This window comes from Hemitrygon akajei, chromosome 6 (assembly GCF_048418815.1).
Source record: "Hemitrygon akajei chromosome 6, sHemAka1.3, whole genome shotgun sequence".
NCBI lineage: Eukaryota > Metazoa > Chordata > Chondrichthyes > Myliobatiformes > Dasyatidae > Hemitrygon > Hemitrygon akajei.
Genome location: NC_133129.1, coordinates 139,946,589 through 139,973,180, shown reverse-complemented (window position 1 = coordinate 139,973,180; position 26,592 = coordinate 139,946,589).

The following is a 26,592-nucleotide window of genomic DNA, read 5'->3' as shown; positions in this document are numbered from 1 at the left end:
CCATGTACCGATCCAAATGCCATGTAGAGCATCTCCCCCCCATGTACCTATCCAAATGCCATGTAGAGCATCTCCCCCCCACGTACCTATCCAAATGCCACTTGGAGCCTCTCCCCCCCATGTACCTATCCAAATGCCATGTAGAGCCTCTCCCCCCCCATGTACCTATCCAAATTGCATGTAGAGCCTCTCCCCCCCTTGTACCTATCCAAATGCCATGTAGAGCCTCTCCCCCCCTTGTACCTATCCGAATGCCATGTAGAGCCTCTCCCCCCCCATGTACCTATCCAAATGCCATGTAGAGCCTCTCCCCCCCCCATGTACCTATCCAAATGCCACATGAAGCATCTCCCCCCCATGTACCTATCCAAATGCCATGTAGAGCCTCTCCCCCCCCATGTACCGATCCAAATGCCATGTAGAGCATCTCCCCCCATGTACCTATCCAAATGCCATGTAGAGCCTCTCCCCCCATGTACCGATCCAAATGCCATGTAGAGCCTCTCCCCCCCATGTACCTGTCCAAATGCCATGTAGAGCCTCTCCCCCCCATGTACCTATCCAAATGCCATGTAGAGCATCTCCCCCCATGTACCTATCCAAATGCCATGTAGAGCATCTCCCCCCATGTACCTATCCAAATGCCATGTAGAGCCTCTCCCCCCCCATGTACCTATCCAAATGCCATGTAGAGCATCTCCCCCCATGTACCTATCCAAATGCCATGTAGAGCATCTCCCCCCATGTACCTATCCAAATGCCATGTAGAGCATCTCCCCCCCATGTACCTATCCAAATGCCATGTAGAGCCTCTCCCCCCCATGTACCAATCCAAATGCCATGTAGAGCATCTCCCCCCCATGTACCTATCCAAATGCCATGTAGAGCATCTCCCCCCCATGTACCTATCCAAATGCCATGTAGAGCCTCTCCCCCCATGTACCTATCCAAATGCCATGTAGAGCATCTCCCCCCATGTACCTATCCAAATGCCATGTAGAACATCTCCCCCCCATGTACCTATCCAAATGCCATGTAGAGCCTCTCCCCCCCCATGTACCTATCCAAATGCCATGTAGAGCCTCTCCCCCCAATGTACCTATCCAAATGTCATGTAGAGCATCTCCCCACCATGTACCTATCCAAATGACATGTAGAGCCTCTCCCCCCATGTACCGATCCAAATGCCATGTAGAGCCTCTCCCCCCCATGTACCTCTCCAAATGCCATGTAGAGCCTCTCCCCCCATGTACCTATCCAAATGCCATGTAGAGCATCTCCCCCCCATGTACCTATCCAAATGACATGTAGAGCCTCTCCCCCCCATGTACCTATCCGAATGCCATGTAGAGCCTCTACCCCCATGTACCTATCCAAAAGCCATGTAGAGCATCTCCCCCCCATGTACCTATCCAAATGCCATGTAGAGCATCTCCCCCCATGTACCTATCCAAATGCCATGTAGAGCCTCTCCCCCCCATGTACCTATACAAATGCCATGTAGAGCATCTCCCCCCCATGTACCTATCCAAATGCCATGTAGAGCATCTCCCCCCCCCATGTACCTATCCAAATGCCATGTAGAGCATCTCCCCCCCATGTACCTATCCAAATGCCTCATGGAGCCTCTCCCCCCCATGTACCTATCCAAATGCCACATGGAGCCTCTCACCTCCATGTACCTATCCAAATGCCATGTAGAGCCTCTCCCCCCCATGTACCTATCCAAAAGCCATGTAGTGCCTCCCACCCATGTACCTATCCAAATGCCACATGGAGCCTCTCACCTCCATGTACCTATCCAAATGCCATGTAGAGCCTCCCCCCTATGTACCTATCCAAATGCCATGTAGAGCATCTCCACCCCATGTACCTATCCAAATGCCATGTAGAGCCTCTCCCCCCCATATACCTCTCCAAATGCCATGTAGAGCCTCTCCCCCCCATGTACCGATCCAAATGCCATGTAGAGCCTCTCCCCCCCATGTACCTATCCAAATGCCATGTAGAACATCTCCCCCCCATGTACCTATCCAAATGCCATGTAGAGCCTCTCCCCCCCATGTACCGATCCAAATGCCATGTAGAGCCTCTCCCCCCCATGTACCGATCCAAATGCCATGTAAAGCCTCTCCCCCCCATGTACCTATCAAAATGCCATGTAGAACATCTCCCCCCCATGTACCTATCCAAATGCCACTTGGAGCCTCTCCCCCCCATGTACCTATCCAAATGCCATGTAGAGCCTCTCCCCCCCCATGTACCTATCCAAATGCCATGTAGAGCCTCTCCCCCCCATGTACCTATCCAAATGCCATGTAGAGCCTCTCCCCCATGTACCTATCCAAATGCCATGTAGAGCCTCTCCCCCCCCATGTACCTATCCAAATGCCATGTAGAGCCTCTGCCCCCCATGTACCTATCCAAATGCCATGTAGAGCCTCTCCCCCCCATGTACCGATCCAAATGCCATGTAGAGCATCTCCCCCCCATGTACCTATCCAAATGCCATGTAGAGCATCTCCCCCCCACGTACCTATCCAAATGCCACTTGGAGCCTCTCCCCCCCATGTACCTATCCAAATGCCATGTAGAGCCTCTCCCCCCCCATGTACCTATCCAAATTGCATGTAGAGCCTCTCCCCCCCTTGTACCTATCCAAATGCCATGTAGAGCCTCTCCCCCCCTTGTACCTATCCGAATGCCATGTAGAGCCTCTCCCCCCCATGTACCTATCCAAATGCCATGTAGAGCCTCTCCCCCCCCCATGTACCTATCCAAATGCCACATGAAGCATCTCCCCCCCATGTACCTATCCAAATGCCATGTAGAGCCTCTCCCCCCCCATGTACCGATCCAAATGCCATGTAGAGCATCTCCCCCCATGTACCTATCCAAATGCCATGTAGAGCCTCTCCCCCCATGTACCGATCCAAATGCCATGTAGAGCCTCTCCCCCCCATGTACCTGTCCAAATGCCATGTAGAGCCTCTCCCCCCCATGTACCTATCCAAATGCCATGTAGAGCATCTCCCCCCATGTACCTATCCAAATGCCATGTAGAGCATCTCCCCCCATGTACCTATCCAAATGCCATGTAGAGCCTCTCCCCCCCCATGTACCTATCCAAATGCCATGTAGAGCATCTCCCCCCATGTACCTATCCAAATGCCATGTAGAGCATCTCCCCCCCATGTACCTATCCAAATGCCATGTAGAGCATCTCCCCCCCCATGTACCTATCCAAATGCCATGTAGAGCCTCTCCCCCCCATGTACCAATCCATATGCCATGTAGAGCATCTCCCCCCCATGTACCTATCCAAATGCCATGTAGAGCATCTCCCCCCATGTACCTATCCAAATGCCATGTAGAGCCTCTCCCCCCCATGTACCTATCCAAATGCCATGTAGAGCATCTCCCCCCATGTACCTATCCAAATGCCATGTAGAACATCTCCCCCCCATGTACCTATCCAAATGCCATGTAGAGCCTCTCCCCCCCATGTACCTATCCAAATGCCATGTAGAGCCTCTCCCCCCAATGTACCTATCCAAATGTCATGTAGAGCATCTCCCCACCATGTACCTATCCAAATGACATGTAGAGCCTCTCCCCCCCATGTACCGATCCAAATGCCATGTAGAGACTCTCCCCCCCATGTACCTCTCCAAATGCCATGTAGAGCCTCTCCCCCCATGTACCTATCCAAATGCCATGTAGAGCATCTCCCCCCCATGTACCTATCCAAATGCCATGTAGAGCCTCTCCCCCCCCATGTACCTATCCGAATGCCATGTAGAGCCTCTACCCCCATGTACCTATCCAAAAGCCATGTAGAGCATCTCCCCCCCATGTACCTATCCAAATGCCATGTAGAGCATCTCCCCCCATGTCCCTATCCAAATGCCATGTAGAGCCTCTCCCCCCCATGTACCTATACAAATGCCATGTAGAGCATCTCCCCCCCATGTACCTATCCAAATGCCATGTAGAGCCCCTCCCCCCCATGTACCTATCCAAATGCCATGTAGAGCCTCTCCCCCCCCATGTACCTATCCAAATGCCATGTAGAGCCTCTCCCCCCCCATGTACCTATCCAAATGCCATGTAGAGCCCCTCCCCCCCATGTACCTATCCAAATGCCATGTAGAGCCTCTCCCCCCCCATGTACCTATCCAAATGCCATGTAGAGCCTCTCCCCTCCCATGTACCTATCCAAATGCCATGTAGATCCTCTCCCCCCCATGTACCGATCCAAATGCCATGTAGAGCCTCTCCCCCCACATGTACCTATCCAAATGCCATGTAGAACATCTACCACCCCATGTACCTATCCAAATGCCATGTAAAGCCTCTCCCCCCCATGTACCTATCCAAATGCCATGTAGAGCCTCTCCCCCCCTATGTACCTATCCAAATGCCACATGAAGCATCTCCCTCCCATGTACCTATCCAAATGCCATGTAGAGCCTCTCCCCCCCATGTACCTACCCAAATGCCATGTAGAGCCTCTACCCCCCCATGTACCTATCCAAGTGCCATGTAGAGCTTCTCCCCCCCATGTACCTATCCAAATGCCATGTAGAGCCTCTTCCCCCCCCATGTACCTATCCAAATGCCATGTAGATCCTCTCCCCCCCCATGTACCTATCCAAATGCCATGTAGAGCCTCTCCCCCCCCCCATGTACCTATCCAAATGCCATGTAGAGCATCTGCCCCCCACGTACCTATCCAAATGCCACATGGAGCCTCTCACCTCCACGTACCTATCCAAATGCCATGTAGAGCCTCTCCCCCCCATGTACCTATCCAAATGCGGACATGGAGCCTCTCCCCCCCATGTACCTATCGAAATGCCATGTAGAGCCTCCCACCCATGTACCTATCCAAATGCCATGTAGAGCCTCTCCCCCCCCATGTACCTATCCAAATGCCATGTAGAGCATCTCCCCCCCATGTACCTATCCAAATGCCACATGGAGCCTCTCCCCCCCATGTACCTATACAAATGCCACATGGAGCCTCTCACCTCCATGTACCTATCCAAATGCCATGTAGAGCCTCTCCCCCCCATGTACCTATCCAAATGCCATGTAGAGCCTCCCACCCATGTACCTATCCAAATGCCACATGGAGCCTCTCACCTCCATGTACCTATCCAAATGCCATGTAGAGCCTCCCCCCTATATACCTATCCAAATGCCATGTAGAGCATCTCCCCCCCAAGTACCTATCCAAATGCCATGTAGAGCCTCTCCCCCCCATATACCTCTCCAAATGCCATGTAGAGCCTCTCCCCCCCATGTACCGATCCAAATGCCATGTAGAGCCTCTCCCCCCCATGTACCTATCCAAATGCCATGTAGAACATCTCCCCCCCATGTACCTATCCAAATGCCATGTAGAGCCTCTCCCCCCCATGTACCTCTCCAAATGCCATGTAGAGCCTCTCCCCCCCATGTACCGATCCAAATGCCATGTAGAGCCTCTTCCCCCCATGTACCTATCCAAATGCCATGTAGAGCCTCTCCCCCCCATGTACCTATCCAAATGCCATGTAGAACATCTCCCCCCCATGTACCTATCCAAATGCCATGTAGAGCCTCTCCCCCCCCATGTACCTATCCAAATGCCATGTAGAGCCTCTCCCCCCCATGTACCTATCCAAATGCCATGTAGAGCCTCTCCCCCCCCATGTACCTATCCAAATGCCATGTAGAGCCTCCCCCCCATGTACCTATCCAAATGCCATGTAGAGCCTCTCCCCCCCCATGTACCTATCCAAATGCCATGTAGAGCCTCTCCCCCCCCCATGTACCTCTCCAAATGCCATGTAGAGCCTCTCCCCCCCATGTACCTATCCAAATGCCATGTAGAGCCTCTCCCCCCCCATGTACCTATCCAAATGCCATGTAGAGCCTCTCCCCCACCATGTAGCTATCCAAATGCCATGTAGAGCCTCTCCCCCCCCCCCATGTACCTATCCAAATGCCATGTAGAGCATCTCCCCCCCACGTACCTATCCAAATGCCACATGGAGCCTCTCACCTCCATGTACCTATCCAAATGCCATGTAGAGCCTCTCCCCCCCATGTACCTATCCAAATGCCATGTAGAGCCTCTCCCCCCCATGTACCTATCCAAATGCCATGTAGATCCTCCCACCCATGTACCTATCCAAATGCCATGTAGAGCATCTCCCCCCCCCATGTACCTATCCAAATGCCATGTAGAGCATCTCCCCCCCATGTACCTATCCAAATGCCTCATGGAGCCTCTCCCCCCCATGTACCTATCCAAATGCCACATGGAGCCTCTCACCTCCATGTACCTATCCAAATGCCATGTAGAGCCTCTCCCCCCCATGTACCTATCCAAATGCCATGTAGTGCCTCCCACCCATGTACCTATCCAAATGCCACATGGAGCCTCTCACCTCCATGTACCTATCCAAATGCCATGTAGAGCCTCCCCCCTATGTACCTATCCAAATGCCATGTAGAGCCTCTCCCCCCCATATACCTCTCCAAATGCCATGTAGAGCCTCTCCCCCCCATGTACCGATCCAAATGCCATGTAGAGCCTCTCCCCCCCATGTACCTATCCAAATGCCATGTAGAACATCTCCCCCCCATGTACCGATCCAAATGCCATGTAGAGCCTCTCCCCCCCATGTACCGATCCAAATGCCATGTAGAGCCTCTCCCCCCCATGTACCTATCCAAATGCCATGTAGAACATCTCCCCCCCATGTACCTATCCAAATGCCACTTGGAGCCTCTCCCCCCCATGTACCTATCCAAATGCCATGTAGAGCCTCTCCCCCCCCATGTACCTATCCAAATGCCATGTAGAGCCTCTCCCCCCCATGTACCTATCCAAATGCCATGTAGAGCCTCTCCCCCCATGTACCTATCCAAATGCCATGTAGAGCCTCTCCCCCCCCATGTACCTATCCAAATGCCATGTAGAGCCTCTCCCCCCCATGTACCTATCCAAATGCCATGTAGAGCCTCTCCCCCCCATGTACCGATCCAAATGCCATGTAGAGCATCTCCCCCCCATGTACCTATCCAAATGCCATGTAGAGCATCTCCCCCCCACGTACCTATCCAAATGCCACTTGGAGCCTCTCCCCCCCATGTACCTATCCAAATGCCATGTAGAGCCTCTCCCCCCCCATGTACCTATCCAAATGCCATGTAGAGCCTCTCCCCCCCTTGTACCTATCCAAATGCCATGTAGAGCCTCTCCCCCCCCATGTACCTATCCAAATGCCACATGAAGCATCTCCCCCCCATGTACCTATCCAAATGCCATGTAGAGCCTCTCCCCCCGCATGTACCGATCCAAATGCCATGTAGAGCATCTCCCCCCATGTACCTATCCAAATGCCATGTAGAGCCTCTCCCCCCATGTACCGATCCAAATGCCATGTAGAGCCTCTCCCCCCCATGTACCTATCCAAATGCCATGTAGAGCCTCTCCCCCCCATGTACCTATCCAAATGCCATGTAGAGCATCTCCCCCCATGTACCTATCCAAATGCCATGTAGAGCATCTCCCTCCATGTACCTATCCAAACGCCATGTAGAGCCTCTCCCCCCCCCATGTACCTATCCAAATGCCATGTAGAGCATCTCCCCCCATGTACCTATCCAAATGCCATGTAGAGCATCTCCCCCCCATGTACCTATCCAAATGCCATGTAGAGCATCTCCCCCCCATGTACCTATCCAAATGCCATGTAGAGCCTCTCCCCCCCATGTACCTATCCAAATGCCATGTAGAGCATCTCCCCCCCATGTACCTATCCAAATGCCATGTAGAGCATCTCCCCCCATGTACCTATCCAAATGCCATGTAGAGCCTCTCCCCCCCATGTACCTATCCAAATGCCATGTAGAGCATCTCCCCCCATGTACCTATCCAAATGCCATGTAGAGCATCTGCCCCCCATGTACCTATCCAAATGCCATGTAGAGCCTCTCCCCCCCCATGTACCTATCCAAATGCCATGTAGAGCCTCTCCCCCCAATGTACCTATCCAAATGTCATGTAGAGCATCTCCCCACCATGTACCTATCCAAATGCCATGTAGAGCCTCTCCCCCCCCCATGTACCGATCCAAATGCCATGTAGAGCCTCTCCCCCCCATGTACCTATCCAAATGCCATGTAGAGCCTCTCCCCCCCCATGTACCTATCCAAATGACACATTTAGCATCTCCCCCCCATGTACCTATCCAAATGCCACATGGAGCCTCTCCCCCCCATGTACCTATCCAAATGCCATGTAGAGCCTCTCCCCCCCATGTACCTATCCAAATGACACATGTAGCATCTCCCCCCCCATGTACCTATCCAAATGCCACATGGAGCCTCTCCCCCCCATGTACCTATCCAAATGCCATGTAGAGCCTCTCCCCCCCCATGTACCTATCCAAATGTCATGTAGAGCCTCTCCCCCCCCCATGTACCTATACAAATGCCATGTAGAGCCTCTCCCCCACATGTACCGATCCAAATGCCATGTAGAGCATCTCCCCCCCCATGTACCTATCCAAATGTCATGTAGAGCCTCTCCCCCCCCATGTACCTATCCAAATTCCATGTAGAGCCTCTCCCCCCCATGTACCTATCCAAATGCCATGTAGAGCATCTCCCCCCCATGTACCTATCCAAATGTCATGTAGAGCATCTCCCCCCCATGTACCTATCCAAATGTCATGTAGAGCCTCTCCCCCCCCATGTACCTATCCAAATGCCATGTAGAGCCTCTCCCCCCCATGTACCTATCCAAATGCCATGTAGAGCATCTCCCCCCCCATGTACCTATCCAAATGTCATGTAGAGCCTCTCCCCCCCCATGTACCTATCCAAATGCCATGTAGAGCCTCTCCCCCCCATGTAACTATACAAATGCCATGTAGAGCCTCTCCCCCCCCCATGTACCTATCCAAATGCCATGTAGAGCCTCTCCCCCCCATGTACCTATCCAAATGCCATGTAGAGCCTCTCCCCCCCATGTACCTATCCAAATGACACATGGAGCCTCTCCCCCCCCCATGTACCGATCCAAATTCCATGTAGAGCATCTCCCCCCATGTACCTATCCAAATGCCATGTAGAGCCTCTCCCCCCCCCATGTACCTCTCCAAATGCCACATGGAGCCTCTCCTTCCCATGTATCTATCCGAATGCCATGTAGTGCCTCTCCCCCCATGTACCTATCCAAATGCCATGTAGAGCATCTCCCCCCCATGTACCTATCCAAATGCCATGTAGAGCCTCTCCCCCCATGTACCTATCCAAATGCCATGTAGAGCATCTCCCCCCCCCATGTACCTATCCAAATGCCATGTAGAGCCTCTCCCCCCCCCATGTACCTATCCAAATGCCATGTAGAGCCCCTCCCCCCCATGTACCTATCCAAATGCCATGTAGAGCCTCTCCCCCCCCATGTACCTATCCAAATGCCATGTAGAGCCTCTCCCCTCCCATGTACCTATCCAAATGCCATGTAGATCCTCTCCCCCCCATGTACCGATCCAAATGCCATGTAGAGCCTCTCCCCCCACATGTACCTATCCAAATGCCATGTAGAACATCTACCACCCCATGTACCTATCCAAATGCCATGTAAAGCCTCTCCCCCCCATGTACCTATCCAAATGCCATGTAGAGCCTCTCCCCCCCTATGTACCTATCCAAATGCCACATGAAGCATCTCCCTCCCATGTACCTATCTAAATGCCATGTAGAGCCTCTCCCCCACATGTACCGATCCAAATGCCATGTAGAGCATCTCCCCCCCCATGTACCTATCCAAATGCCATGTAGAGCATCTCCCCCCCCCATGTACCTATCCAAATGCCACATGAAGCATCTCCCCCCATGTACCTATCCAAATGCCACGTAGAGCCTCTCCCCCCCATGTACCTATCCAAATGCCATGTAGAGCCTCTCCCCCCCCATGTACCTATCCAAATGCCATGTAGAGCCTCTCCCCCCCATGTACCTATCCAAATGCCATGTAGAGCCTCTCCCCCCCATGTACCTATACAAATGCCATGTAGAGCATCTCCCCCCATGTACCTATCCAAATGCCATGTAGAGCCTCTACCCCCCCATGTACCTATCCAAATGCCATGTAGAGCCTCTCCCCCCCATGTACCTATCCAAATGCCATGAAGAGCCTCTCCCCCCCATGTACCTATCCAAATGCCATGTAGAGCCTCTCCCCCCCATGTACCTATCCAAATGTCATGTAGAGCCTCTCCCCCCCATGTACCTATCCAAATGCCATGTAGAGCCTCTCCCCCCCATGTACCTACCCAAATGCCATGTAGAGCCTCTACCCCCCCATGTACCTATCCAAGTGCCATGTAGAGCTTCTCCCCCCCTATGTACCTATCCAAATGCCATGTAGAGCCTCTTCCCCCCCCATGTACCTATCCAAATGCCATGTAGATCCTCTCCCCCCCCATGTACCTATCCAAATGCCATGTAGAGCCTCTCCCCCCCCCATGTACCTATCCAAATGCCATGTAGAGCATCTGCCCCCCACGTACCTATCCAAATGCCACATGGAGCCTCTCACCTCCACGTACCTATCCAAATGCCATGTAGAGCCTCTCCCCCCCATGTACCTATCCAAATGCCACATGGAGCCTCTCCCCCCCATGTACCTATCGAAATGCCATGTAGAGCCTCCCACCCATGTACCTATCCAAATGCCATGTAGAGCCTCTCCCCCCCCATGTACCTATCCAAATGCCATGTAGAGCATCTCCCCCCCATGTACCTATCCAAATGCCACATGGAGCCTCTCCCCCCCATGTACCTATACAAATGCCACATGGAGCCTCTCACCTCCATGTACCTATCCAAATGCCATGTAGAGCCTCTCCCCCCCATGTACCTATTCAAATGCCATGTAGAGCCTCCCACCCATGTACCTATCCAAATGCCACATGGAGCCTCTCACCTCCATGTACCTATCCAAATGCCATGTAGAGCCTCCCCCCTATATACCTATCCAAATGCCATGTAGAGCATCTCCCCCCCAAGTACCTATCCAAATGCCATGTAGAGCCTCTCCCCCCCATATACCTCTCCAAATGCCATGTAGAGCCTCTCCCCCCTATGTACCGATCCAAATGCCATGTAGAGCCTCTCCCCCCCATGTACCTATCCAAATGCCATGTAGAACATCTCCCCCCCATGTACCTATCCAAATGCCATGTAGAGCCTCTCCCCCCCATGTACCTCTCCAAATGCCATGTAGAGCCTCTCCCCCCCATGTACCGATCCAAATGCCATGTAGAGCCTCTTCCCCCCATGTATCTATCCAAATGCCATGTAGAGCCTCTCCCCCCCATGTACCTATCCAAATGCCATGTAGAACATCTCCCCCCCATGTACCTATCCAAATGCCATGTAGAGCCTCTCCCCCCCCATGTACCTATCCAAATGCCATGTAGAGCCTCTCCCCCCCATGTACCTATCCAAATGCCATGTAGAGCCTCTCCCCCCCCATGTACCTATCCAAATGCCATGTAGAGCCTCCCCCCCATGTACCTATCCAAATGCCATGTAGAGCCTCTCCCCCCCCATGTACCTATCCAAATGCCATGTAGAGCCTCTCCCCCCCCCATGTACCTCTCCAAATGCCATGTAGAGCCTCTCCCCCCCATGTACCTATCCAAATGCCATGTAGAGCCTCTCCCCCCCCATGTACCTATCCAAATGCCATGTAGAGCCTCTCCCCCCCATGTAGCTATCCAAATGCCATGTAGAGCCTCTCCCCCCCCCCATGTACCTATCCAAATGCCATGTAGAGCATCTCCCCCCCACGTACCTATCCAAATGCCACATGGAGCCTCTCACCTCCATGTACCTATCCAAATGCCATGTAGAGCCTCTCCCCCCCATGTACCTATCCAAATGCCATGTAGAGCCTCTCCCCCCCATGTACCTATCCAAATGCCATGTAGAGCCTCCCACCCATGTACCTATCCAAATGCCATGTAGAGCATCTCCCCCCCCCCATGTACCTATCCAAATGCCATGTAGAGCATCTCCCCCCCATGTACCTATCCAAATGCCTCATGGAGCCTCTCCCCCCCATGTACCTATCCAAATGCCACATGGAGCCTCTCACCTCCATGTACCTATCCAAATGCCATGTAGAGCCTCTCCCCCCCATGTACCTATCCAAATGCCATGTAGTGCCTCCCACCCATGTACCTATCCAAATGCCACATGGAGCCTCTCACCTCCATGTACCTATCCAAATACCATGTAGAGCCTCCCCCCTATGTACCTATCCAAATGCCATGTAGAGCATCTCCACCCCATGTACCTATCCAAATGCCATGTAGAGCCTCTCCCCCCATATACCTCTCCAAATGCCATGTAGAGCCTCTCCCCCCCATGTACCGATCCAAATGCCATGTAGAGCCTCTCCCCCCCATGTACCTATCCAAATGCCATGTAGAACATCTCCCCCCCATGTACCGATCCAAATGCCATGTAGAGCCTCTCCCCCCCATGTACCGATCCAAATGCCATGTAGAGCCTCTCCCCCCCATGTACCTATCCAAATGCCATGTAGAACATCTCCCCCCCATGTACCTATCCAAATGCCACTTGGAGCCTCTCCCCCCCATGTACCTATCCAAATGCCATGTAGAGCCTCTCCCCCCCCATGTACCTATCCAAATGCCATGTAGAGCCTCTCCCCCCCATGTACCTATCCAAATGCCATGTAGAGCCTCTCCCCCCATGTACCTATCCAAATGCCATGTAGAGCCTCTCCCCCCCCATGTACCTATCCAAATGCCATGTAGAGCCTCTCCCCCCCATGTACCTATCCAAATGCCATGTAGAGCCTCTCCCCCCCATGTACCGATCCAAATGCCATGTAGAGCATCTCCCCCCCATGTACCTATCCAAATGCCATGTAGAGCATCTCCCCCCCACGTACCTATCCAAATGCCACTTGGAGCCTCTCCCCCCCATGTACCTATCCAAATGCCATGTAGAGCCTCTCCCCCCCCATGTACCTATCCAAATGCCATGTAGAGCCTCTCCCCCCCTTGTACCTATCCAAATGCCATGTAGAGCCTCTCCCCCCCCATGTACCTATCCAAATGCCACATGAAGCATCTCCCCCCCATGTACCTATCCAAATGCCATGTAGAGCCTCTCCCCCCCCATGTACCGATCCAAATGCCATGTAGAGCATCTCCCCCCATGTACCTATCCAAATGCCATGTAGAGCCTCTCCCCCCCATGTACCGATCCAAATGCCATGTAGAGCCTCTCCCCCCCATGTACCTATCCAAATGCCATGTAGAGCCTCTCCCCCCCATGTACCTATCCAAATGCCATGTAGAGCATCTCCCCCCATGTACCTATCCAAATGCCATGTAGAGCATCTCCCTCCATGTACCTATCCAAACGCCATGTAGAGCCTCTCCCCCCCCATGTACCTATCCAAATGCCATGTAGAGCATCTCCCCCCATGTACCTATCCAAATGCCATGTAGAGCATCTCCCCCCCATGTACCTATCCAAATGCCATGTAGAGCATCTCCCCCCCATGTACCTATCCAAATGCCATGTAGAGCCTCTCCCCCCCATGTACCTATCCAAATGCCATGTAGAGCATCTCCCCCCCATGTACCTATCCAAATGCCATGTAGAGCATCTCCCCCCATGTACCTATCCAAATGCCATGTAGAGCCTCTCCCCCCCATGTACCTATCCAAATGCCATGTAGAGCATCTCCCCCCATGTACCTATCCAAATGCCATGTAGAGCATCTCCCCCCCATGTACCTATCCAAATGCCATGTAGAGCCTCTCCCCCCCCATGTACCTATCCAAATGCCATGTAGAGCCTCTCCCCCCAATGTACCTATCCAAATGTCATGTAGAGCATCTCCCCACCATGTACCTATCCAAATGCCATGTAGAGCCTCTCCCCCCCCCATGTACCGATCCAAATGCCATGTAGAGCCTCTCCCCCCCATGTACCTATCCAAATGCCATGTAGAGCCTCTCCCCCCCATGTACCTATCCAAATGACACATTTAGCATCTCCCCCCCATGTACCTATCCAAATGCCACATGGAGCCTCTCCCCCCCATGTACCTATCCAAATGCCATGTAGAGCCTCTCCCCCCCATGTACCTATCCAAATGACACATGTAGCATCTCCCCCCCATGTACCTATCCAAATGCCACATGGAGCCTCTCCCCCCCATGTACCTATCCAAATGCCATGTAGAGCCTCTCCCCCCCCATGTACCTATCCAAATGTCATGTAGAGCCTCTCCCCCCCCCCATGTACCTATCCAAATGCCATGTAGAGCCTCTCCCCCCCATGTACCGATCCAAATGCCATGTAGAGCATCTCCCCCCCCATGTACCTATCCAAATGTCATGTAGAGCCTCTCCCCCCCCCATGTACCTATCCAAATTCCATGTAGAGCCTCTCCCCCCCATGTACCTATCCAAATGCCATGTAGAGCATCTCCCCCCCATGTACCTATCCAAATGTCATGTAGAGCATCTCCCCCCCATGTACCTATCCAAATGTCATGTAGAGCCTCTCCCCCCCCATGTACCTATCCAAATGCCATGTAGAGCCTCTCCCCCCCATGTACCTATCCAAATGCCATGTAGAGCATCTCCCCCCCATGTACCTATCCAAATGTCATGTAGAGCCTCTCCCCCCCCATGTACCTATCCAAATGCCATGTAGAGCCTCTCCCCCCCATGTAACTATACAAATGCCATGTAGAGCCTCTCCCCCCCCATGTACCTATCCAAATGCCATGTAGAGCCTCTCCCCCCCATGTACCTATCCAAATGCCATGTAGAGCCTCTCCCCCCCATGTACCTATCCAAATGACACATGGAGCCTCTCCCCCCCCCCATGTACCGATCCAAATTCCATGTAGAGCATCTCCCCCCATGTACCTATCCAAATGCCATGTAGAGCCTCTCCCCCCCCCATGTACCTCTCCAAATGCCACATGGAGCCTCTCCTTCCCATGTACCTATCCGAATGCCATGTAGAGCCTCTCCCCTCATGTACCTATCCAAATGCCATGTAGAGCATCTCCCCCCCATGTACCTATCCAAATGCCATGTAGAGCCTCTCCCCCCATGTACCTATCCAAATGCCATGTAGAGCATCTCCCCCCCCCATGTACCTATCCAAATGCCATGTAGAGCATCCCCCCCCATGTACCTATCCGAATGCCATGTAGAGCCTCTCCCCCCCATGTACCTATCCAAATGACACATGGAGCATCTCCCCCCCCCATGTACCTATCCAAATGCCATGTAGAGCCTCTCCCCCCCCATGTACCTATCCAAATGACACATGTAGCATCTCCCCACCATGTACCTATCCAAATGCCATGTAGAGCCTCTCCCCCCCATGTACCTATCCAAATGCCATGTAGAGCCTCTCCCCCCCATGTACCTATCCAAATGCCATGTAGAGCCTCTCCCCCCCATGTACCTATCCAAATGCCATGTAGAGCCTCTCCCCCCCATGTACCTATCCAAATGCCATGTAGAGCCTCTCCCCCCATGTACCTATCCAAATGCCATGTAAAGCCTCTCCCCCCCATGTACCTATCCAAATGCCATGTAGAGCCTCTCCCCCCCCCCATGTACCTATCCAAATGCCATGTAGAGCCTCTCCCCCCCATGTACCTATCCAAATGCCATGTAGAGCCTCTCCCCCCCATGTACCTATCCAAATGCCATGTAGAGCCTCTCCCCCCCATGTACCTATCCAAATGCCATGTAGAGCCTCTCCCCCCATGTACCTATCCAAATGCCATGTAGAGCCTCTCTCCCCCCCCATGTACCTATCCAAATGCCATGTAGAGCCTCTCCCCCCCATGTACCTATCCAAATGCCATGTAGAGCCTCTCCCCCCCCATGTACCTATCCAAATGCCATGTAGAGCCTCTCCCCCCCATGTACCTATCCAAATGCGATGTAGAGCCTCTCCCCCCCATGTACGTATCCAAATGCCATGTAGAGCATCTCCCCCCATGTACCGATCCAAATGCCACATGGAGCCTCTCCCCCCCCCATGTACCTATCCAAATGCCATGTAGAGCATCTCCCCCCCCGTGTACCTATCCAAATGCCATGTAGAGCCTCTCATCCCCATGTACCTATCCAAATGCCATGTAGAGCCTCTCATCCCCATGTACCTATCCAAATGTCATGTAGAGCATCTCCCCCCCATGTACCTATCCAAATGCCATGTAGAGCATCTCCCCCCTATGTACCTATCCAAATGCCATGTAGAGCCTGTCATCCCCATGTACCTATCCAAATGCCATGTAGAGCCTCTCATCCCCATGTACCTATCCAAATGCCATGTAGAGCATCTCCCCCCCATGTACCTATCCAAATGCCATGTAGAGCATCTCCCCCCCATGTTCCTATCCAAATGCCATGTAGAGCCTCTCATCCCCATGTACCTATCCAAATGCCATGTAGAGCATCTCTCCCCCCCATGTACCTATCCAAATGCCATGTAGAGCCTCTCATCCCCATGTACCTATCCAAATGCCATGTAGAGCATCTCCCCCCCATGTACCTATCCGAATGCCATGTAGAGCCTCTCCCCCCCATGTACCTATCCAAATGCCATGTAGAGTCTCTCCCCCCCATGTACCTATCCAAATGCCATGTAGAGCCTCTCCCCCCCCATGTACCTATCCGAATGCCATGTAGAGCCTCTCCCCCCCATGTACCTATCCAAATGCCATGTAGAGTCTCTCCCCCCCCATGTACCTATCCAAATGCCATGTAGAGCCTCTCCACCCCCATGTACCTATCCGAATGCCATGTAGAGCCTCTCCCCCCCATGTACCTATCCAAATGCCATGTAGAGCCTCTCACCCCCCATGTACCTATCCAAATGCCATGTAGAGCATCTCCCCCCATGTACCGATCCAAATGCCATGTAGAGTCTCTCCCCCCCATGTACCTATCCGAATGCCATGTAGAGCCTCTCCCCCCCATGTACCTATCCGAATGCCATGTAGAGCCTCTCCCCCCCATGTACCTATCCAAATGCCATGTAGAGTCTCTCCCCCCCATGTACCTATCCAAATGCCATGTAGAGCCTCTCCCCCCATGTACCTATCCAAATGCCATGTAGAGCATCTCCCCCCCATGTACCTATCCAAATGCCATGTATAGTCTCTCCCCCCCATGTACCTATCCGAATGCCATGTAGAGCCTCTCCCCCCCATGTACCTATCCGAATGCCATGTAGAGCCTCTCCCCCCCATGTACCTATCCAAATGCCATGTAGAGTCTCTCCCCCCCATGTACCTATCCAAATGCCATGTAGAGCCTCTCCCCCCATGTACCTATCCAAATGCCATGTAGAGCCTCTCCCCCCATGTACCTATCCAAATGCCATGTAGAGCATCTCCCCCCCATGTACCTATCCAAATGCCATGTAGAGCATCTCCCCCCCATGTACCTATCCAAATGCCATGTAGAGCCTCTCCCCCCATGTACCTATCCAAATGCCATGTAGAGCATCTCCCCCCCATGTACCTATCCAAATGCCATGTAGAGCATCTCCCCCCCATGTACCTATCCAAATGCCATGTAGAGCCTCTCCCCCCATGTACCTATCCAAATGCCATGTAGAGCATCTCCCCCCCATGTACCTATCCAAATGCCATGTAGATCCTCTCCCCCCATGTACCTATCCAAATGCCATGTAGAGCCTCTCACCCCCCATGTACCTATCCAAATGTCATGTAGAGCATCTCCCCCCCCATGTACCTATCCAAATGCCATGTAGAGCCTCTCCCCCCCATGTACCTATTCAAATGCCATGTAGAGTCTCTCCCCCCCATTTACCTATCCAAATGCCATGTAGAGCATCTCCTTCCCCATGTACCTATCCAAATGCCATGTAGAGCCTCTCATCCCCGTGTACCTATCCAAATGCCATGTAGAGCCTCTCATCCCCCCATGTACCTATCCAAATGCCATGTAGAGCCTCTCCCCCCCATGTACCTATCCAAATGCCATGTAGAGCCTCTCCCCCCATGTACCTATCCAAATGCCATGTAGAGCATCTCCCCCCCCATGTACCTATCCAAATGCCATGTAGAGCATCCCCCCCCATGTACCTATCCGAATGCCATGTAGAGCCTCTCCCCCCCATGTACCTATCCAAATGACACATGGAGCATCTCCCCCCCCCATGTACCTATCCAAATGCCATGTAGAGCCTCTCCCCCCCATGTACCTATCCAAATGACACATGTAGCATCTCCCCACCATGTACCTATCCAAATGCCATGTAGAGCCTCTCCCCCCCATGTACCTATCCAAATGCCATGTAGAGCCTCTCCCCCCCATGTACCTATCCAAATGCCATGTAGAGCCTCTCCCCCCCATGTACCTATCCAAATGCCATGTAGAGCCTCTCCCCCCCATGTACCTATCCAAATGCCATGTAGAGCCTCTCCCCCCATGTACCTATCCAAATGCCATGTAAAGCCTCTCCCCCCCATGTACCTATCCAAATGCCATGTAGAGCCTCTCCCCCCCCCATGTACCTATCCAAATGCCATGTAGAGCCTCTCCCCCCCATGTACCTATCCAAATGCCATGTAGAGCCTCTCCCCCCCATGTACCTATCCAAATGCCATGTAGAGCCTCTCCCCCCCATGTACCTATCCAAATGCCATGTAGAGCCTCTCCCCCCATGTACCTATCCAAATGCCATGTAGAGCCTCTCTCTCCCCCATGTACCTATCCAAATGCCATGTAGAGCCTCTCCCCCCCCATGTACCTATCCAAATGCCATGTAGAGCCTCTCCCCCCCCATGTACCTATCCAAATGCCATGTAGAGCCTCTCCCCCCCATGTACCTATCCAAATGCGATGTAGAGCCTCTCCCCCCCATGTACGTATCCAAATGCCATGTAGAGCATCTCCCCCCATGTACCGATCCAAATGCCACATGGAGCCTCTCCCCCCCCCCATGTACCTATCCAAATGCCATGTAGAGCATCTCCCCCCCCGTGTACCTATCCAAATGCCATGTAGAGCCTCTCATCCCCATGTACCTATCCAAATGCCATGTAGAGCCTCTCATCCCCATGTACCTATCCAAATGTCATGTAGAGCATCTCCCCCCCATGTACCTATCCAAATGCCATGTAGAGCATCTCCCCCCTATGTACCTATCCAAATGCCATGTAGAGCCTGTCATCCCCATGTACCTATCCAAATGCCATGTAGAGCCTCTCATCCCCATGTACCTATCCAAATGCCATGTAGAGCATCTCCCCCCCATGTACCTATCCAAATGCCATGTAGAGCATCTCCCCCCCATGTTCCTATCCAAATGCCATGTAGAGCCTCTCATCCCCATGTACCTATCCAAATGCCATGTAGAGCATCTCTCCCCCCCATGTACCTATCCAAATGCCATGTAGAGCCTCTCATCCCCATGTACCTATCCAAATGCCATGTAGAGCATCTCCCCCCCCATGTACCTATCCGAATGCCATGTAGAGCCTCTCCCCCCCATGTACCTATCCAAATGCCATGTAGAGTCTCTCCCCCCCATGTACCTATCCAAATGCCATGTAGAGCCTCTCCCCCCCCATGTACCTATCCGAATGCCATGTAGAGCCTCTCCCCCCCATGTACCTATCCAAATGCCATGTAGAGTCTCTCCCCCCCCATGTACCTATCCAAATGCCATGTAGAGCCTCTCCACCCCCATGTACCTATCCGAATGCCATGTAGAGCCTCTCCCCCCCATGTACCTATCCAAATGCCATGTAGAGCCTCTCACCCCCCATGTACCTATCCAAATGCCATGTAGAGCATCTCCCCCCATGTACCGATCCAAATGCCATGTAGAGTCTCTCCCCCCCATGTACCTATCCGAATGCCATGTAGAGCCTCTCCCCCCCATGTACCTATCCGAATGCCATGTAGAGCCTCTCCCCCCCATGTACCTATCCAAATGCCATGTAGAGTCTCTCCCCCCCATGTACCTATCCAAATGCCATGTAGAGCCTCTCCCCCCATGTACCTATCCAAATGCCATGTAGAGCATCTCCCCCCCATGTACCTATCCAAATGCCATGTATAGTCTCTCCCCCCCATGTACCTATCCGAATGCCATGTAGAGCCTCTCCCCCCCATGTACCTATCCGAATGCCATGTAGAGCCTCTCCCCCCCATGTACCTATCCAAATGCCATGTAGAGTCTCTCCCCCCCATGTACCTATCCAAATGCCATGTAGAGCCTCTCCCCCCATGTACCTATCCAAATGCCATGTAGAGCCTCTCCCCCCATGTACCTATCCAAATGCCATGTAGAGCATCTCCCCCCCATGTACCTATCCAAATGCCATGTAGAGCATCTCCCCCCCATGTACCTATCCAAATGCCATGTAGAGCCTCTCCCCCCATGTACCTATCCAAATGCCATGTAGAGCATCTCCCCCCCATGTACCTATCCAAATGCCATGTAGAGCATCTCCCCCCCATGTACCTATCCAAATGCCATGTAGAGCCTCTCCCCCCATGTACCTATCCAAATGCCATGTAGAGCATCTCCCCCCCATGTACCTATCCAAATGCCATGTAGATCCTCTCCCCCCATGTACCTATCCAAATGCCATGTAGAGCCTCTCACCCCCCATGTACCTATCCAAATGTCATGTAGAGCATCTCCCCCCCCATGTACCTATCCAAATGCCATGTAGAGCCTCTCCCCCCCATGTACCTATTCAAATGCCATGTAGAGTCTCTCCCCCCCATTTACCTATCCAAATGCCATGTAGAGCATCTCCTTCCCCATGTACCTATCCAAATGCCATGTAGAGCCTCTCATCCCCGTGTACCTATCCAAATGCCATGTAGAGCCTCTCATCCCCCCATGTACCTATCCAAATGCCATGTAGAGCCTCTCCCCCCCATGTACCGATCCAAATGCCATGTAGAGCCTCTCCCCCCATGTACCTATACAAATGACATGTAGAGCCTCTCCCCCCCATGCACCTATCCAAATGCCATGTAGAGCCTCTCCCCCCGCATGTACCTATCCAAATGCCACATGAAGCATCTCCCCCCATGTACCTATCCAAATGCCATGTAGAGCATCTCCCCCCCATGTACCTATCCAAATGCCATGTAGAGCCTCTCCCCCCCCATGTACCTCTCCAAATGCCATGTAGAGCCTCTCCCCCCCATGTACCTATCCAAATGCCATGTAGAGCATCTCCCCCCATGTACCTCTCCAAATGCCATGTAGAGCCTCTCCCCCCCATGTACCTATCCAAATGCCATGTAGAGCCTCTCCCCCCCATGTACCTATCCAAATGCCATGTAGAGCCTCTCCCCCCATGTACCTATACAAATGCCACATGAAGCCTCTCCCCCCCATGTACCTATCCAAATGCCATGTAGAGCCTCTCCCCCCCCCATGTACCTATCCAAATGCCATGTAGAGCCTCTCCCCCCATGTACCTATACAAATGCCACATGAAGCCTCTCCACTCCCATGTACCAATCCAAATGCCACGTGGAGCAGAAAGTAGAGGGGTATGAGAATGAAAGCCGCAATATTCCAGCAGTACCACAGTGTCACCTAAATGAGGCATTAACTGCAGAGAATATAGGAGATTACCTTACTGAAGAACACTTTCTTAAGAACCCTGTTAAGTCATTGACTCTGAGAATTTATTGTGTGAAGTTCTGATGTGTTTGAGCTGGAGAGAGTGCAGAGGAAATTCACCTGGATGGTAGCTGGATGTTAGTTATGGTGGGGAGGGAAGGGGATATTCAAAATAGTGAATGTGTTTTCCATGAAACGAAGAAGGCTGAGAGGTGACTTGATAGATTTATATAAACTTATGAGAGGGTAGATAGTTAGAATGATTTTTCCAACATAAGGTTATCAAAAAAACAGAAGCATAGGTTTAAGGTCAGAGGAAGGAGATTTGAAGGGATTGTTTTACACACAGAAAGTGATTGACATCTGGAACTCTGCCTGAGGAGGTTGTGGAGCCAGAAACAAGAGACATTTAGACACGTGTTTAAATTGGCAAGGTAGAGAAGGATTCAGGTTCAGATTCAGATGAATTTATTTAACTCATGAACATCAAAACGTACAGTGAAATGCATCATTTGCATTAACGACTAACACAAACTGAGATATGCTGGGGGCAGCCCTGTATCTTCTCACATTCTGGCACCAACATAACAAGCCTATGATTGTTTACCGAACAATACAAGCAACAACCACCAAAGCAACAGCAACAACAACAACAAAACAACAGAAGTGAAACAAGTCCCATACCTCCCTCCCAGCCACTCAAAAACACACAGACTATTCTCCAACTTGCAGACACTGGGCTCCAACCGTAGGGCCTCGACTTCCAGACTTCTGATTGACCTTCAGCCTTTGACCTTCATCATCATGGGCATGACCCAGGTCACGCCCATGATGATGAATGAGGATCCAGAGGAGGACTCTGAACTCCAGGCCTCTGAAGACCGGGACCTCAAACATTAGTCCTTGAACTCTGGTCTTGCCAACTTCATGGCTAGAGGATCACTTGTCAACACATAACTGCAATCCTGAAACCCACTGATGACTCAATGATCTGGGGCAGGTGGTGGGCGACATTAGTCCTCGTCTTCTCTGATCTGCCAACCTAAAATCTGACCATGGATGTCCTTTGTCTTATCTCCATGTTGCTGACCAGAGGGCTAGACTCCGGCCTGACCACTAAATGTCCCACATACCTGTCCCTAAACCCTAACCGGACACCCATCTCTGCTGTGAGCTCAAAGGGAACAGCAGCTCGGCACCAAGTGGAGGATGTGAATCTAATGTGGGCAAATAGGATTAAGATGTGTAAAGAAGTTGGTTTGCATGTGATGGGGATGAAGGTCTCTTTTCAGTTCTGTACACCTCTATGACTCTGCAGCAAACTCACAACCAACAGAGTGGATGAAAGCGCCGTAGCCTTGTCAGATCCAGATGTGAATAATGACGGACAATTAAACAGCGAACAGGAGGAAGATGATCCATGAGTATCTCCATCTTCAGCAAAGGCAGGCCCAGTATATGAGTGCCAACATAAAGGCTAAAGCAGTCAAAGCCATGTTCAGCCAGAGGAAAATCTTAAGCAAATTCAATTCACTCTATGTGATATCAAGGTACTTTAAAGAGCACTGTAAACAATGGCTGCAGGACCAGATAGCACCTTAGCTAATGTACTGAAGGAACTCCTATCCTTCTACAATGACAACTGTCTTCTATCCAACCCTACAGAAAATTGCAAGGCTTCCCTGTTCACCAAAGGCAGAGCAAAACAAAGTTGTGTCATTACTGGGAAGTAGTCTGATCTCAGTCATCAGCAAAGTTTTGAATAGCAGTGCTGATGGTTCTAGCAAGAGGCACTTACCTATCAATAACCTCCTCACAAATGTCCAGTTCATGTTTGGCAGAACTGTTTGGCTCTAAGCCTCATCACAGCATTGATCCAACCGTGGACTGAAGAATGAAATTCTGGAGGTAAATTGAAAGTGGCTGCCCTTGACATCAAGACAATATTTTACCAAGAATATCTTCAAGGTGCCCTAGTAAAACTGAAGACCACAGGCATCAAGAGGATAACACTCCAGTGGTCAGCATCATACCTCACACAGTGTACTGAGACTGACATTTTCACCTGCTTCATCAATGACCTTCCTTCCATCCTGAAGTCAGATTTTTTCCCCCCTGATGATTGTACAAAGTTAAATTCCTTTTGCAATTCCACTTACATGTTGGGCCTAGTACACTGCCCTTACAAATTATTTCAGTGATGCCTTGTTTTGTTTTTAACCTTAGAGAGAGACACGCACACATATGACGTGGTGACATGATGATGTATGCCATTCACGTTCTTTTGCATATAACCTACAATACATTATGTGAACAGCAAAGAATGCTTAATCAAATGATATACTTACAAGATTACTCAAATATCACTGAAATATTAGATACACAACAGGCAACAAGGATTACATAGGGGGCACCAGCGAAGTCTGACACAGCCTTACCTTCTTGGCAATCATAAATTTCTTTAAACGTTTAAATTAAAAGATTCCTCAGCATCCTGATGTATCGGTTTAAGATGGCGCTGGCGAACTTCAGCAACTTCTGACTGGCGGCCAGCAAAACAAGGAAAACAACTAAATACTTGGTTAATCACACTCTTTCAGGCAAATGATCATCGGAAGTAATAGTCTGTAACTTTCCTTTGAACTTGAAGGCAGAACTGAGGTGAGGTGAGGCGGTGTGCCCATTGCCAGGAGTGAGGAGGATGCGAGGTTTGGTCAATTTAAGTGCTGTACCGAAGGCCAAATGGAGACAGTGAGGTCAAGCACCAGGGCAGTCCGATTTGACTGAACTCGATGTTTGGATGGAGACTTAAGTAACGTGCTGAATTGGAAAGGTCGGTTACAGGCCGAATCGAGGTTGTGGGGTCCAGGCCCTAGAGCGTATCGAGGCAATTGAAGCCGAACTTTAGATGTTGATTTATATGCCGGGCAAGAGTGAATAAGTCAGGGTGTGGGGGCCCGAGGTGAGAGATGGACTGGTTCAGATCGCTGCTCCATGAGGTTTACTCAGCTCTGCACTGAACTCTTGCAGACTGCAGTTCAGAATGCTATTTGCTTGCAGGTTTTTGTTCTCTCTACACATTGGGTGTTCAATGGTCTTTTTTATAGGGGCAATTTTATTTTTATGAGTTCTTTTTTTATGGGCATTTTGTGTTTTTTTCTCTCTGCACATTGGGTGCTCGATGGTCTTTTTTTTAATGGGTTCTTCTGGAGTTTCTTTGTTTTGTAGCTGCCTGATAGGAGACAAATCTCAAGGTTGTATAATGTATACATAGTTGATAATAAATGTACTTGAACTCGAACTTCGAAGATACAACACAATATTTTCTCTTGAACTAGGCTGAACCAGGAAACACTGAAGAGAAATAAATAAATCTAGGAATGTCGGTAACATTTAGGACAAAGAAATCACTTTTACCCAATTCAGTATATTTACATTATGCATCAGGGATCAATATTACTGAAGTTCAGAACAGTTTGGGAATTTTTCGGTACTATCTAACTCAGCTCAATGTTGCAATTTGAAAATAATGTTTTATTCTAAAACAAAGTTAGCTTGAAGGACACATAGAAAAGATAAATGAGACTCTAGGTTATGTCATACTTCACCCATTTATCTTGTACTCTTATAAACTTAGCACTCTTCCTGACTCAGTGAAGAGTCATACATCCTTGTGGGTGACTGCTGATCCTGCAATGTAGACCTTGCCTGTCGCATAAACATAGCTCCCTGCATCTGGAGAAGTCTTTCTACCTTTGCACTCTTTCACTGGGGTAAAGTCGGAAAGTTAGAAGTGCCAACAACCACCAAATCTAGGAAAGAAACACAATCAATTGCCCAACATCCATTCTGGTAGAGCCTAGGTTTAACCCACCATGTTACCAAACGCAAAACAAAATCTCCCTCTCAGCAGGAATAGTTACCATTTTAACCTGGAACCTCTATTACCCAGCTGTCAGACTTCTAAAAAAGATTACAGCAAATGCATACTTTTTTTTTCTCAGAAGAGAGCTGTTTGTGAATTATTTTTCCAAAGAAATAAAACTGGATGTAGCTTTCCAATCAGAACTGAGTCATTGCAAGAACCCATCCTCAGAGAATAGAGTTGCCAACATCATGAGGCCATTAAAAGGCAAATTTATTATTGAAAAGAGCAACAAAAACCACAGACTTTTAAAATACTTAAATCTCGGCAGGATATTTTACATTCAGTGCTTCTGTCATTGGGAATGAGTGTGATTGACAACATTCCTCTATATGTCTATGTTTTAATTGGCAAAAGCTGAGTATAGGAAAGCAAGTGTACCTTAAGTCCAAGGGAACCAGTGCTGCCCAGTGGAAAGCCGGGAGACAATACAAGCTTGAAAAGAGCAACACACACTAAATGTTGGAGGAATTCAGCAGGTCAGGCACCATCTATGGTGGGAAATAAACAGTCGCTGTTATGGGCTGAGATGCTTTCTCACTGCCATTTTGAGATAGCAAATGCTTCAGATACTGGAGATCTGAAATAAAAATGCACCATGCTGGAAATGATCAGCAAGTTAGGTAGCATTTGCAGAAAGATAGCAATAATGTTTAAGTTTAATTATCTCTAACCAGAACGAGAAAGACAAGATTAGAAATGGGAGAAGCTTTAAGTTGTGGAGGAAATGGGAAGACATGAGGTGAAAATTAAGAAAGAGAAGGTCCACAAGAGGGAGGAGGCCGGGAGAGATGTGGGCTGAAGGAAGATGGTTCAGTGATGCCATTCTACAACCACCTAAGTTTTACAAATGCTAAACAGAAAGATACCTGGATTATTATCGAGAGTGAAACAGCTCAAAATAAATTACATTTTAAACTGAAATTAATTACCTGTGGTGATGG